The following is a 15,718-nucleotide window of genomic DNA, read 5'->3' as shown; positions in this document are numbered from 1 at the left end:
TTACTTCTCATCCATAAACACTCTGCATCTTTCATGTGATTCGGTTTATTTTGAAAAGTCTCAACAGGATCTTGAGCTTTATTGTGAAAGGTTTATGTGGAAAATAAACAAGCGGACACGCGATGGTCTTATCATCGTTGTTGCTAACGACGACGCATAAAAACAGGCGCTTGTGCGTCCGTAGTGTTTATATTAAATCTAAGAGAAAGAGAGAACTTTAAGAAATGAATAATAACTAACAGGGACATCAGAACATGAAAAATATTACCGCAAACAGTTTATTTTGCGACACCACGAAACAAACGATAGATGTTTTTATATCGTTACATCGAAACGCCCTACAGTCTCTCATGTTTATTCTTTATTTCTGTGTGAACCTGCCCGCTCCACCTGCCCGCTCCACCTGCCCGCTCCACCTGCCCGCTCCACCTGCCCGTCACTGTGCTCCCACTCATTGACAATATAGGATACTTCTATTCTATTCTAAAGAGGACCCGACCTCTGAGGAGGCGCTGCAGTTTTAACAGCGACGGTACGATTTTCACCTGCAGACAGGTGTGTGATGACGTCAGTGAGCAGACATTCCCGTGAGGCGCCGCAGAGTTGGAGCCACACGTTACCGAAGCACACGGCGGTCTGGTTCTCCAAAGGCGCCTCAGACTGGCGGGCAGCTCTGGTTTTACCCGGATCACAGTAACAGGTCCGAGTGGGTCACGGCCTCTGTCTTTAAACAGGAAGTCAGGCCTGGACAGGAAATATCAGTCAGCTGATTTTTGACCACGTCCTTTCTTCAAACTGTCCACAGGCAGGAAGTGACACGTTTTCCCTGACGTGATGCTTACCATTCATGAATTATTCCCTCTCATTCCAGTGTGCTTAGGCATAATCCTGCTTCTCTCCAACTCAACAACATCCACCCGACCATCCCGCCGGGCCGTAAAACAGCCGCCACGTCCTGGCGAGGCCCACAGACGGCCGTGAGTATCCCACAGACTGCACAACACTGTGATGTCACCCGCTAGCTTGTAGACTTGTGGCAGCCATGATCCCCGCCCACCCCATCCAATTAAAATCAGAATTAAATGGAAGCCATATTATTGGTCAGATGATGTCATTAACATACTCTGGCAGCTACAGCCACCTGTGTCACCATCCACCTGTCAGGCAGAGGCCCCGCCCCTGACAGAGCAAGCTTTAACATCATTTAAACAGCTTGAGTATCAGGATGTAAACGTGTTTATTTTAACATGGAGTCTATGAGGACGAACTCACTGCTGCCTCTGCTGGACGTCAGAGGAACTGCAGGTCACTGAGAGCTTCCTGCAGCTGAGACTTCAGAGGAACGCCCTGTGACCCCCACCTCACGGCCTGTGACTCGTCTATCAGGGCGAGATCAGAACTCGCCGGCGTCTGCGGCCCTCAGATAACAGCTGAGCACGTGCGTGGTTCAGATTAAGCTCCTATGGTTCAGAGGCTGACAGGAAGTGTTGCGCTCTCAGAGATCCTGCACTGGTGTCGTCTGTCGGGAGGTCGTCCACGCAGCAAAACAAGCGGCCCCACTGATCATGTGACGGCGTCTGGAAGCAGATGTTTTTCTGGGCAAATGATAAAAGTGAGCACGGTGAACCTGGAGGTATCAGGCTGCCGCAGAGCCCTCGGACCCCTGCGTGACATCACGGCGAGGCCCATCGGACCTGTCGACAACATCAACGGCCACCAGCAGAGCGCCCGACCTGGGAACCAATCAGCTGCAAGCTGAGCGCACAGCAGCCCGTGACACCTGTGTGCTCCTCCCCTGTTCTGCCTGACCCTTCACAATAAGAGCAGGTGAAAAAAAAAAAAACATGCAGCAGAGCAGACAGGTGATGTTTCCACGGTAACCTGCTAACAGCCTGTGAAGTGTGACCTTCACTTTCTGCACACGTACGCCAAAACATTAAACACAGTTTCTGAGGACGCCTGAATGCCTCACAGCTGCAACTGAGCAACAAACACCTCTTCCTCCTGCTCCTCCTCTGGCCTCCTCCTGCTCCTCCTCTGGCCTCCTCCTGCTCCTCCAAAGTTTGTGGAGTCTGAACGCTGCAGCATCGTCTCCATTAGGGATGCGCCTACTTGTCGCTGTCACTGCTCGGTCCCAGACTCACTGGTCGTTTAATCTCATCGGTAACATTTTAATCGATCCCCAAAGACGGTAAATTATTGTCGTAGATGCTACGCAGCCATCTGCCACCAGGTGGCGCATCATTGTTGAGAAGCTCCATAAATCTGTAATCTAGTCCTGATTAGAACGAGATCGCAGGTACAAGTGGTGGAAATGAGCTTTCTTTGAACAAAGGACGAGCTCCTCCTTAGCGATAGGCCGAGGAGTCCTTATGGAGGTGCTCGGAGCAGAGCCGCTGCTCCTCCACATCGGAAGGAGACGGCTAAGGCTGCCGCCTCCTGGGTGAGGGGTCCTGACTGGGCTGGAGGAGGCGACAGGGAGGTCCGGGCTCACTGCTGACTTCAGACCAGCAGGAGGAAATAACTGGATGATTTATTGTTTAGTTATTTTAGCGCGCATCATTCATCAGTCTAACGTGTGATGTTGGTAACACAGCATCGTTACTGCAGGATGTGATTAAAATGCCTTTTTGATCTTTTAAGTTAACCTTTCTCAGATTGAACGTCGTATCTGAGTGTTTCTGAGTTTCAGACTCGTCGTTAGTCTAGTTTATGTTCCTCCCCTGACCTCCGTGCCTCAGCAGGAGGACTGTGGAGGGGTCCACGTAGTCAGCTCGCCAAGACCCGGCTGCTCCAGTCTGATGAACCACAAACACACGTGTTTCTGGAACTTTGGTTTCACCGCCACTTGTTCCTGAGCTGCTCAAACGCGCATGTTTCCTGAAACCTCACCAACTCCCCATCACTCTCCTCGGGAAGAAACAAGGAGAGGGGTTTATTCTTCCGGTCAGTCTGAAGAACACCTGGAACATCTGCACGGCCAACACTGAAGGCTGAAGTATTACCACATCAACACTGCAGTAACACTCAGGTCTGAAGGTTCAGACCAAACTGGGGGTTTTATTATTTGTGTTTGACTGTGAGGAGCAGGAGGAGCAGGAGGAGGTGCTCTCAGCACTTCATCAAACCTCTGCAGGCTGTGTTCAAGCTCCTCTCTGCTTTCATAAAATGGGAGAAAATTCTGGAAGAGATGCCCCCGCAGCTTCCTCATCGAGCGGCCCATCATCCTCCTCCCGATCAGCACAAAGAGCCGGGCCTGCCCGATCGTCCGGAGGCTGATCGATTACCACATTTATTGATTGGTGGATATCGGGCCGTTGGCAGCAGCTCCTCCGGCGGACTGCGGCTCTCTGACCTCGTTTGTCTCCGGTTTGCGGCCCGGATGGAGCGGCGGGCCAGGTGCACCTGCAGTCCGGCCTCAGAGCCCCGCAGCTCCCGGACACAAAGCCCGAAACCAGGCTCTGAGCTCTGCCAGGGCCCCACCGGGACCGACGCCTGGCGTCCTCTGCGCACACGTTATATAACCACCTCCACCTCCTCCTCCACCAGCACCACCCACCCCACCCCCAGACACCGAGCCGGATGGATGCTGTCCGGGCAGCAGCGGCCTGCGCGAGCCGCCCAGCACATCAAACAAAGCCGCCTCATGATCAATTATCCCGATTAGAACAAAGCCGGTACCTGCAGCTCGGCCTCCTCCTCCTGCTCCTCCTCTCCGCTCCTCTCAGGGTAGATTTCTCCGCAGGAAGCAGCACAGCCGTTAAATCCTCACAGATCCGCCGCTCCGGCCCTCCGCCGAGCCTTCATCCCGCAAACAGCTCAAAGCAGCCGAAGGAGCGGCTCCTCTCGCCGGGTCACAGCCACAGTCCCACCGCAGCAGCGCGCCTCTCCGCTGGCCTCACGGTCCGCTGACAGCCGCTGCTGCTCCGCCGGCTGTCGGTGCTAAAATGGAGGCGGTCTGTCCGGGAATAGAAACGGGAGGAGGAGGAGGAGGGGCGGCGCTTCCACTCGGCGCCGACAGAGGGCGACAACACCCGCCCTTCAAAATAAGAGCGCTCGCTGCTTTTATTTTTCAGACTTTTCTCTGGTTTCACTCACAGATAAAGACGAGAAACAAAACCTCAGCACAGCAAATATTACATTTATGAGACAGTGCAAGCAGATGTGTGAAGGAAAGAGAAACACCGACTCACAGCAGACCTCAGACCAGGGGCGACTCTAGGATCAGAGCTTTGGGGGTGCTGAGCACCCAGAGAGCTGCCCAGCCAGGCAAGATAAACCCGTCTCTGTCAGTCCCTGCATCCTTAAATGTTGTCCCGAGTTCCCTCTGACTGTCTCCTTGGTGCATTTAAGCCCCTGTTCCTCCTTGTCCTCATCGTCTGTTGTCTTCATCTCCGTTATCAGTCATCATAATTTTACCCTCTCAGTGCAAGTCTGCAAATTTCTTTGTTAAATCATAAGATTCTTAAATTCATCAAGTCTCTCTGTGCCTGGGTCCTCGTCACAAAACATGACATCACTGTTTTGTACATTTTAACAATTTAATCCCACATGTGTGAAAGAAAAGCAAAACACCTTTTTGAAAAGTCTGTAACAAAACCATCAAATCTGATCAAGGTTATTTAAATGCTGCAAAAGAAGAATGGATTGGAATAAAATAAATACATATCCTGACCTTAATTACTGGGAGAATAATGAATGATGCTCACAGTGAGTAAGAAGTAAACTGAGAGCATTTTTTGGACAGAGATTCACTTTTAAAGTGTGTGTATAATATAATACAGACACATAAAAAACACTCCCAAAACAGAATAAATTATTACAAAATATTAATAAAAACTATAAAAATGGAGGCAACTTTGCCTGTGGTAGAATGAATAAAATGTATGAAAAAATCTTTACTGCAGATACTAATTTAATAATAATAATTTTGTGTTGTAAGATTTATGACTTTCATGCTTTGGTGCTTGGGAGAGCTTGACATTTTCTCAGGTGGTCCACACTGTAACAAGTGTGAGAAACACTGATAAGTGTGTGTGTGCTTTTGGAAAACATTTAAAGCTGCTGTACAGAATCTTTGAAACAAGCTTAAAACATTTGTAGAAACAGAGCATCTGCTTCTCTTTACAGCTGCTCGCTCCACCAGGGCTGTTTGGCTCTTTCTGATAGTGAGCACATGTGATGCACGTACTGCAGCAGTCATACAGACAACTGGACTGTCCAACGGTTGGCTGACCTGTTACTGGCTGAGGTTTTAGCAGAGCTGTGGCTGAACCACATACAAATATATCATTAATTTCAATCTCCCCGATCAATGATAATGTTATGTTGGGATGTTGTTAAAGAGGGTCAAAATGTTTCAACCCAGTTTGTTTAGCAGACTCTGTACAGCAGCTTTAATACAGGGAGGACGCAACTTCCAGACTGTGAGTAAAATCAGGTTTTTTCTCTTTGTCAGTTTAACAGTTTCTGCCTGTCACTGCTGTCTGTTTGCTTACCTGGTTCTTCCTGACCTCGTACTTTCTCCTCACGTTCCCTCTTTGGACTGACAATCATACACAAATAGATTCAATTAGATAAAAAATTACATTAATATGAAAAAATTCTATTAAGATCACTAATAAAAAAAGTCCTCTCTCAGTGTACTTTCAGCCAAAAGGCAAATAACCAAACCACGTGTACATCTGATAAAGGACATAAACATTGAAACACTGATCCAACATGATTCTTGATTTTACACTTTTACCTGATGTGGCTCCTTTTTTTGAAAAAAATTCCTCATATCCATTATGAACCTGGCTGTCTCTGTACACACACACACACACACACACACAGACACACACACACACACACAGACACACACACCAGGTGTTCTAAGGTTAATGGGCATTCAGTCAGTTAGCTAGTTAGTATTTCTAACAGGACAGTGGTAACAACAGCAGGCTAGATTTTAAACAGGCTGTATACATTTCAATGGGAGCAACATGACGGTGAAATGTGGCTGATTTTACAACAGAGCAGGACGGATTGTAGGGCAGCAAACATCGTCAGGAAACACGTTTCCAACACTGCAGGTTACCTGGTGTAATGTTTTTCAGGTAAACAGAAACATGTTCTGACTCCTACCAACTATATAAAGAGTAACTGAAGGTTAAATGCAGCTAATATGTCCTGTTTTAAGGCAGGCGCTTCCACCTCCGCTCCGCTGCGTCTCAGCCACCATCGCTCTGGCAGCACAAGAGCCAGAGCAGGGGAGAGCTGGAACAAACCACTTTGGGAGGGGGGGGGGTTATCTATACTTTTGTTGTTAAAATGTTCCATCTCAAGTACGTACTGTATGTTTTTATATTTTTAGTAGTGTGTCACACAAACAGCAAATATTGTCAAAAAAGGAAGAAATCTTTGGGGGTGCTGTGATTCATTTTGAAAATGGGTTAAAATCGCCCCTGCCTCAGACATATTTGTCACCATAAACATGAAATGGATAAAATCAAATCTTTATCTATTCGAACAATCATTAGTTAAGGATTAAATCTAAATAACAGTAAATTCTAGGAGATCTTCACATTTGACAGCAGAAGCATCCTGTACGACGCAGAGAGTCCTGGCGTCCTTCTCTTTATGCACCCCAGTATCTCCAGGGTCAAACTGACACTAGAAGGTGTCTGTATGAGTAACACTGAGCACTGCTGATTTTCTAGAAATCAGAATCAGAAAGCCTTTATTTATCTCCAAGGGACACTTAAGGAAATAGCTAAAAATGCTAGAAACATTACAGTGTTGTTGTTTTTTTTGTTTGTTTGTTTGAAAATCTTTGAACTTCACATATTCCTGATATTTACAAGTTTATTTTTCAGGATTTCAAAAGAGACTTGAAGCTTGTCCCGCTTCTACCTCCTTTTTGATTTACTGCATTCCCGTCTAAGACCTTAGTGATGTGTTTGATGCAGGGTGACTGTTCAGGTCTGGGCTTCTTTAGTTTATACGGCGCAATGGCGTCCATAACTGAGGAGCAAGTATTGAACATGATGGTAAGGTCTTCAGTACTGAGATAATGTGTGTGTGTGTGCTGGGGGGACAAGTTATGGTCAGATTATAAACTTGAACACCGGATGACAACCGCAGGTCGAATGTACGGCCCAGTCTGTGAGATTATAGTCTTCCTTAAATATTGCTCCTGTGCCAGCCGCTCAAACAGGTATCAGCTTTGATCAGGGCTGGACTGGGGCAAAAAATCGTCCCGGGCATTTTGACTAGAGACCGGCCCACCAGGTATTATAGGAAAAACCATGAAGCCTTTGAATGAAAACAAACGCTGTTGTCACAGGCAGGGCCGTGCAGAGAGGTTTAAAGGGGCGGGTGCTCAAAGTTAAAAAGGGGCACATCGAACCAGGCTGAATAACAACAACACACATTCCTCAAGAATCTAATATGGGATCGCATCATAATATATCACTGCTGTGAGGCGAAGCAAACGGAGCCTGATGGGTACAATGTTGCTGTTGAGGGGCTTCTGCTGCTCCTGCTGCTGATAGTGCTGGAGGGCTGTGTTGATCTGAGACTGTAGACAGTAAAAAGTCCACAGGAGAGATGGGAGCTGATTAAACAAGTGTCATGAGATAATAACAAAATGCAAAGATTGGTGACAGCACTTGGAACCATAAGGCAACAAAAACTGTGAGAAATAATTTAGGCTCTGCCTGTGAATCACTCTTTGCTTCTCTTCTTCCTTCCATCCCATCATTTCATATATCACTCTCCACTTGCTGTCTATCTGAGAACAAGGCACAACTTGCTATTGCAATAAACTATAATCTAATTATCCACACCTAACAACTCTTGCACTTAATCTAAAATAAAATGATGACAGAAAAATGTTATAGCCCTGCCTTTAGTAGCCTCACACAGCTCCTACTGTTTCCTCCTCATGTCCTTACCAGCCATGTCTGCACAATGTTATATCATGAGTAAATCCATCTAAATAAAACACACACATGCACGCACACACAGTGACATTTTAGACCTTCTTCAGAATACTGTATATACTATGGGCATCCTTACATTATTATTCATTACTAGAGCTACAATAATAAAGCAATGAGGAGGGGGAAGTAATAAATATGAAATAATGTCATTATGATGATTCCATGTGTTTCACTATCCTCTCTGTGCAGGGCAAAGCTTATTACATCTTTAAACTGTAGAGATACAATCATTTTACTGCTGTAAAATCCACATTTTGTCTTATTTAAAATATAAATCTAATATAATCTGCTTCTTAATGTATGTTCTTTAAAATACAGCGTGTGTTTTTAATATATTATAATTATAATAATGCATAATTATGTGGACATGCATATTAGATCGTTTTTTAGTGAAATATAATCCCTCCAGAAAGGCAGGAAAAGCCCGGAAACTTACTTTCAAACTAAATATGTTCCCTAAAACGGTGACAGAGCTACAGACCCATGACAGCCTTACACAGGTAGCCAGCAGCTGTGACCAGCACTACTTGTGCAGTTAATAAAAGGACAGGTAATGTTTGTCGCGCTGTTGCACGCACAGCACGCTCGTTTGTTTCAGTTCGTCAGTTGCAACAAGACAGCTTACCAACGTGTACGTAATAAAGTCAAAGTCAAAGTCAACTTTATTTGTCGATTCTGCCACATGTACAGGACATACAGAGAATAGAAATTGCGTTACTCTCAATCCCTAGATAAATAGCAAATGAACATTTAAATATATTTAAATATAAAAGTGATTAAAAATGCAAGTAAAATAATTAAAAAGTAAAAATTTAAATAAATACAATTTTACATATAACAAGAAAGCTATACAATATACAATATAATGGGTAAGTGACATTGAGTGTAAACCAGGCAGAGTAGTGCAAATAGGCAAATAGTGCAAATGGAGATTTAGTAGTGTACGGTAAGAGAAAGTGTAACAACAAAGTCTTATGAGGTAATGGCAGTCCAATGCTCCACAAAGTGACTGGTAACTGGTGCAGGCCAGTGAGTGAGTCAGAGAGAGAGTGTGTGTGTGTGTGTGTGTGTGTGTGTGTGTGTGTGTGTGACAGAGTTCAGTGAGACCGTGGAGGAGAGAGGGGAGAGGGGGCAGAATCGGGAGGGAGTTAAGCTTCCTGACAGCCTGATGGATGAAGCTGTCCTTCAGCCTGCTGGTCCTGGCCTGGAGACTCCGCAGTCTCCTCCCCGACGGCAGCAGCTTGAAGAAGCTTTGCAATAAGCTGATACTCCTGTGTGCTACACACTACAGTGTGCGCTGTACACCTACTTACTGGTTGTGTCGCATCAGTCTGTGTCTCTGAGTTAACTCGTGTTTCTCTGCAGCTCCGGACCGCAAAATATGCGCGTGCTCTTTGTGAGCTCGTTCCCGGCTCGTAACCAGCGCGTTCTGCCGTCAAGGGCGATCATTGGTTAAATGTGATCATGTGACTGATGCAAGCCAGATCCTTTTATTTAGCAAAACTGTGATTAATAGTTAAATATTATTGTTGAGGGGCACAGACAGGACTCCGCTTTTTTAAAAAGTTGCCTCAACAAACGGGCACTTTGGGCACCCATCAGGAAAGGGGCGGGTGCTCAAGCCCCCCCTGCACGTGCCTGGTCACAGTGATGTACGCTGTCTTGTTGGTATATGTATCAGTCTAATAAACTTAGACCTACACCATCCTGCCTATTCTGGTATTCTAAACAGTACCTGAAAGTAGACTGTTGGTCGAGTTAACCTGAACTATCTACAACACATGGTGAAAACCTGAAATTAAGACAGAGAAGACTAGAGGTGAGACATGATCATTACTGATTACTGATGACAGATTTAGATATATTTTCATAAACCATTCATTTTCCACATCAATAAACAGCATGGCAGGGCAAAATATTCTTTCTAACATCTAACACTTTTTGATGGCATTTTACACACAGCACTGGTACAGTATCTAGAAAATGTGAGAAAATACTGGCATCATATACAGTACTTAGCTACTTCTGAAGAAATTATGATGGGACCCTCAAAAAAATTACCATGTACAATGTATGATTTCTATACATTTTACATCAGATGAAAACGTTTGTTGTAAGATTCTGATTATTATTTATTAAAAGCGAGAAATTTTAAATGGAAAATAAGAAAGAAAAGTATTTCTTTGTGCCCCCCTCTCCCTACCTGCCCCCCTGGTTAAACTTTGCTAGACCCGCCCCTGCACAGTTACCAGCTGTCAGCTACTTAGAAAAGGATCCTGGTGTTATTTGTCTCTCAGAAACAGTTCATAACTTCAACTCATCCATGTCACCTAAAAGGTAAACCTGTTTCTCCATCACAGCTCTGATGGTTCAGTAAGGACATCTCCTGGTTTCATCTTCATGTTTCCCTCTCACCACATATCCAAACCGACATCATGACCAGCAGCTTTACAGCTGTGGCTCCAGCAAACATCAGCTGATACTAGAAAGTAATATTAAATAAATTCTAACAACAGCTGATCAAGCTTAAACGTGCTGCTGTTGTTTAGCGCGACATCTGCTGGTTTCCTCTTTCTGGCACAAAGTGGGCGATAAACAAACAAGAGAGAAAAGCTGATCAGCTGATCATTGATCAGTTTCATGATTGAAGTAGAAATGGGAGAGGGAGGGGGAGAATGAGAGAAGAAGAGGCAGCTGTGCAGCATAAACACAGAATAAATCCAGCTTTGTGTCTTTTTCATTGTAGCTGAAGTCCGGGACAAACTGTGTTTCTTTTCACACCAAACGCGTAATATTTTCTCTGAATACCAGACGATTCCGTTTTTTACGGGACGGTTGGAAACTCTACTAACTAACCTTATGAATAAAATAAGATAAAACAAGTTCAACATCAGTAACATCATAGCACCCGCCCAGCAGTATAGAAACTCCATCATGCTAGCTAGTACGCAGTACGAGTTATTTTAACTGACTGTAAAAAGTCAGCATAACTAAAATAAACTAAACTTGGTTTATATCTGACCCAGAGAGACTGCAGGTCATAACTTCTTACCTGAAGTTCGGTTCACCGCCTCGGGTCTCTGCTCCTCCTGCCTTTCCGTCATCCACCTGCCAGCGTGTTGCACCTGCTGCTTCCACCACTTGCTAATGTTACTGAATCTGTGGAAGCTCCGCAATAGCCAAACAACTGAGTTATTTTTACACATCTCCCAGCATCTGGCCAATCCACCACCTTTCAGTGTTTATACCATTACGGGAAAAAACGAAAAAAAAAAAAAAAAGACAAAACCCATCGGCCCATAAAAACAGAAAATCACCATCGGCCCACCAGTCCAGCTATGGCTTTGATGTACCAACAAAGAAACGGTGTGCTGGACAATGGAGATGCTCACCAGTGTTCAGCCAGGTCACCAACAGGAAATCCCAATTTGGACGGACATAAAGACACTTATGATGAAAGTTGGCTCTTGTGATCAGCGCCAGCTCGACTGACAGGGGCTTGTGATGTGATTTGGATTTCCACAGCAGAAGGTGAAGATTTCCACATCACTGTGTTTCACTGTAGGCTGGCGAGGGTCAGTTTCCCCAGCTTTAAGGTACCTGTTTGAGAATTATGCCAGGGAGTCAAGTACTTCTGATTTAAAGCTGTCATGATACTCTGTGTGTGGACCCGACAGTAATCCATACAGAGAAAACCCAACAATCATATGACCCCCTATGAGCAGCACTTTGGCGACAGTGGGAAGGAAAAACTCCCTTTTAACAGGAAGAAGCCTGCAGCAGAACCAGGCTCAGGGAGGGGCGGGGCCATCTGCTGTGATTGGTTGGGGAGAAAATAAAACTTTAATCAGAATTACACATACTGGGTCACAGATCCAGTACCGTGACAGAGGGGATTAAAGTACCAGAGGGCAACATTGCAGACATAGAGGACAGCCACAAGAACCTGGGAATCCCACAGGCAAAGGGGAACCATGAAGAGGTCGCTAGGAAAGCTGCAACCACCAAGTACCTGCAGAGGGTCAGGCAAGTCCTGAGGAGTCAGCTGAACAGGAAGAACAAGATCTGGTGATCAGGCACCCTGCTGGGATAATCAGCTGACCAAAGGAGAAGATAGAAGCCACTGACATCATAACCAGGAAACTCCTTTCACCCGAGGTCCAGCACCCTGAGACTGCACGCTAAGTGGATAGAAGTTGGGCGGAGACGGATGCAGTGCATCAGGAAGATGACCACAACTGACAGTTTAGCAAACAAATGATGAAGGGCTCAAGTGCAGAACCCAGGCAACACAGCGAGACACCGTAATCAGTTCAAGAATCTTTATTCAGTCAGGAGATATCTACACCCAACCGAAAACGAGTAACTCGAACTAAAACAGAGAAATAAACGTTCCTTGGGCACAAAGGCGGAGCTTAACTAAACACAAGGATCCAGTTACTAGGGAGAGAGACTGTAACTGTTGTGTTCTTTAGGTCAGCCTTCAGCATAGGACTGCAGTGTGCTGATCTCCACATGCATCTGTAAGAATAACGGTAATAAAAGGATTGTGTAAAACATGGAAACATCTCAGCATGATCTCTACCAGGACCAAAACAATCGCAGAGACCGGCGCTGTCTCAACACAGCACAGATCTAAGTAAAAGACAATCTCAATAAATGAGTCTTAAATGGTAAATGGCCTGCATTTGTATAGAGATTGACAGACCACGTGACTTTCGCGCATTGCATGCCGGGAACTCGTGGCAAAACAATCCAAGTACCGCATCAAATGCAAGCATTTGCAGCACCGCAAAACGTTCATTCTTCGGTTCCAATAAATTCTTGCTTTTTCTTTGCCCCCCAAAAAGGTATGTACAAAACGAAGGAGAACAATGCCGGACCGTACAAAGACAGACTTGATGAAAAGTCAAAGAAAAGATACGAGGAAAAAATCAAAGGAGTGAAAGGGTCAGACCCTCACGAGCACACAGAGGGACAAAAGACGTTAGCGTGCTGCCCAACTTTCACCACACTCATATTTATAATTACACGGTTCTTGGAGTGAGTGCATACACTCATGAAGTTTAGTAACTTCAGGTCACTGCAACAAGCCCAGGTACAGTTTACTGACGGATGGGTATAGGACCTTGAAATGCACCGTGTAGAACGGTCAAGTTGAACTACAAACACCACCAAGTGTGGTTCAATTTCTTACTCTTAAACCCCCCAAATTACTATCCAAAATATACAGAATGCTTTCTAAAACAGATGAATCAATATCACTTCCTATTGCAAAATGGGAAGCGGATTTATCAGTTAACTTAGACCTAAACTTCTGGTCTCAGATTTGCTTAAAAACCTTTCATCTAATTAGAAATCCCAGTCTTCAATTAATTCAATACAAAATATTACATAGAGTGCACTATACAGGTCATCGGATGTTCAAGATGGGCTTTACGTCTACCAACAACTGCTCACACTGCCAAACCAATTCACCGGACAATTACATCCACGCTCTTTGGTTCTGTCTACCAGAAGACTTATCGAAGTGTCTGAAATGTAACATTCCAACTTCCCCCTTAGTGTGTTTGTTGGGCAGCTTAGATAATGTCACTTCAGAAAAGAATATCGCCCATATGGTTTTCACTGCCCTATGCATAGCCAAGAAAACAGTCCTCATGAACTGGAAAAATAAAAATAATCTTAATTCTAACCAATATAGAAATTATCTATTAGATTACATTAGTCTTGATACAGCCTCTGCCACCACATCAGATCAATTGCTCTGGGCTCCTTTGATCAGCTCCATCACCTAGTGGGGGTGGGGGGTCATAGTTTGGTCCCGCCTTCACTGTTGTGATTGGTGTGGGGGTAGGGACAGGCTTAGGGCGTCGGGGGGTTCCCCGGAGGCATCTTCCTTGGGGGGCTCAACCCGGGGTAGCGGTCATGTCCGGTTAGGGGCTCTGTTGGCTCTCCGGTGACTGTTTCCTCGCGGCTGCGTGCAGTGGGGCTAGGGGAGGGTCTGTGCTGACGGACGTGGGTTACTGACCTGGTAGCCTGGCTGCCCCTGGGTGGGTCCAGGATGGGCGTGAGGTTCTGGGGGCGCTCCGTCTCTGGGCTGGGACCTGGACCGGGCCTCGGGGGCTTGGGTCCTGGTTGGTGTGTTGCCGGGGTTGTGGGCGAGTGGGTGCATGGGGGCCCAGCCCTGGAGCAGGGTGCCGCCGGTGCGTCGAGCCACCTGGGGGGCTCTTCAACTGGTGGGGGAGATTGTCACATCTTGCAGGAGCTTTCCTCTCCTCAGGAGCTCCCTCTGCAGGAGGGGGAGATACAGGAGAGGTGGAGGAAGATCTCAGCCTGGGTGTTTATTGTCTTATGTAGTCTGGAAGATGAGTGGATGGTGGGGTGGGTGCAGTTTTCTCTGTGGTGGGGTTGGGTGGACTGTCCCGGGCTCTGTGGGGCCGGGTGGCGCTGCTGCACTGGGCCCGGTCTGGATGTGCCTGGGCCCCCTTTCCCTGGCGGGTCGCGGAGTATGGGGGTGCCTACTGGGGTCAGCGGGGGAGCTGGCCCCAGGGAGGGGTCACTTGCCCCTCCCTTCCTTCCCTCCCCATCTCCAGCTGCCTCCCTCTTCCCGCTCCACCACAACCACCCACACATGCAGGGCCTTGGAGTAGGGGTATGTCACCAGGGTGCAGAGGAGGCTACCCCCCCCCCCCCCCCCCCCTGTCCCCTTCTGGCTGCCTCTGCCTCAATTTTATCCCACAACTTAGACATTCACATTACTCACACTCTCATTACACATACATATAGGATCTTGGGGGTGGGCACGATACACGGCGTCCAAAGTACCATCAGGGTGTACACCCCACCCCTGGCATCGTTGCCCACCTCTCAATTTTAAATACACGTAGACATTGAGGGCTAGCAGGAGGGACTATGCGCTCCTGCTGCTCTCTGGCAGGTAGCTCCATGCCCTCCTGGGTTTTAAATGCACCTTAGAACACACATGCATCAACACTACAATGAGCGGGTGGAGGGAGGTTCGGAGTCTTCTCTCACCCCCGTTCTCTGCGACCTGCTGGAGCAGGGGGGGCTAGGACTAGGAGGAGGAGTTGGCCGTCCGACTGCGGTCTGGAGTGTGGAGCCTTCCTGCTGCTGCGGAGTCGGGGCGGTCTGCCTCCCCCCACCGCAGGGAAAAGGGAAACACCACCTGGGTCTGGGTGCAGTTCCCCCCTCCAGGGGATGGGCGTCCAGGTACACACCGGCTCACTCCTTGGCGGCCGCTTATCGGGGCCTGGAGCCTGGGGCTCGCTCGGGCCACTTCGGAGGTGGGGTGCCCCCGGCCTCTCGGCCTGGGGCTCGGTCACTCAGGCGCAGCTGGCTGCCGGCGGAGCTCACGGGCGCATCACTGCAACTCCCCCTGGCTTCTGCTCCGCGGCTGCTGAGTGAGCCCTCATCTGGGACTCTCCTCAGCTCTTTCTGGGACAGTGGCGCAGCTGCCCCTCTGTTGGTCTTCCTTGGTCTCTTGTGTTCTGGGGGCCTCTGGATGTCTGGAGTTTTGATCTCCTCCATACCTGCTTCATGCCCTGGAGGACGGGGCTGTGGCCCCCCCACACCCTCTAGCAGATTATTACATGAAGGAACCTTTTAAAAACAAGCGCGTCCATGCTCACAGGTGTACACACGGGTGATCACACCCACAAACTACACCCTTTTTGGCTCCTACCTCAAAGCACACTGTGTTCTGTTGATCT

General features: G+C 47.1%; 1 protein-coding gene across 2 annotated transcripts in view; it reads right to left on the bottom strand.

Moving 5' to 3' along the window:
- Nucleotides 1–3,983, bottom strand: part of LOC146708639 (mechanosensitive cation channel TMEM63B-like) — a 28,462-nt gene extending 24,479 nt beyond the window's left edge. The window contains exon 1 of one of the 2 annotated variants that reach the window (XM_085460631.1): nt 3,682–3,983. The gene's annotated coding sequence lies outside the window, so the exon portion shown is untranslated. The remainder of the gene's footprint in view (nt 1–3,681) is intronic. The other variant, XM_085460632.1, reaches the window with a different exon arrangement.
- Between the last annotated feature and the right edge of the window lie 11,735 nt (nt 3,984–15,718).

Source organism: Copadichromis virginalis, linkage group LG6, assembly GCF_057382275.1.
Source record: "Copadichromis virginalis isolate Kocher_CV1m ecotype Utaka linkage group LG6, C_Virginalis_male_GT1.1, whole genome shotgun sequence".
NCBI classification, from domain to species: Eukaryota; Metazoa; Chordata; class Actinopteri; order Cichliformes; family Cichlidae; genus Copadichromis; species Copadichromis virginalis.
The sequence above is the reverse complement of the archived record's forward strand: the minus strand, read 5'-3'. Positions and strand labels throughout refer to the sequence as shown.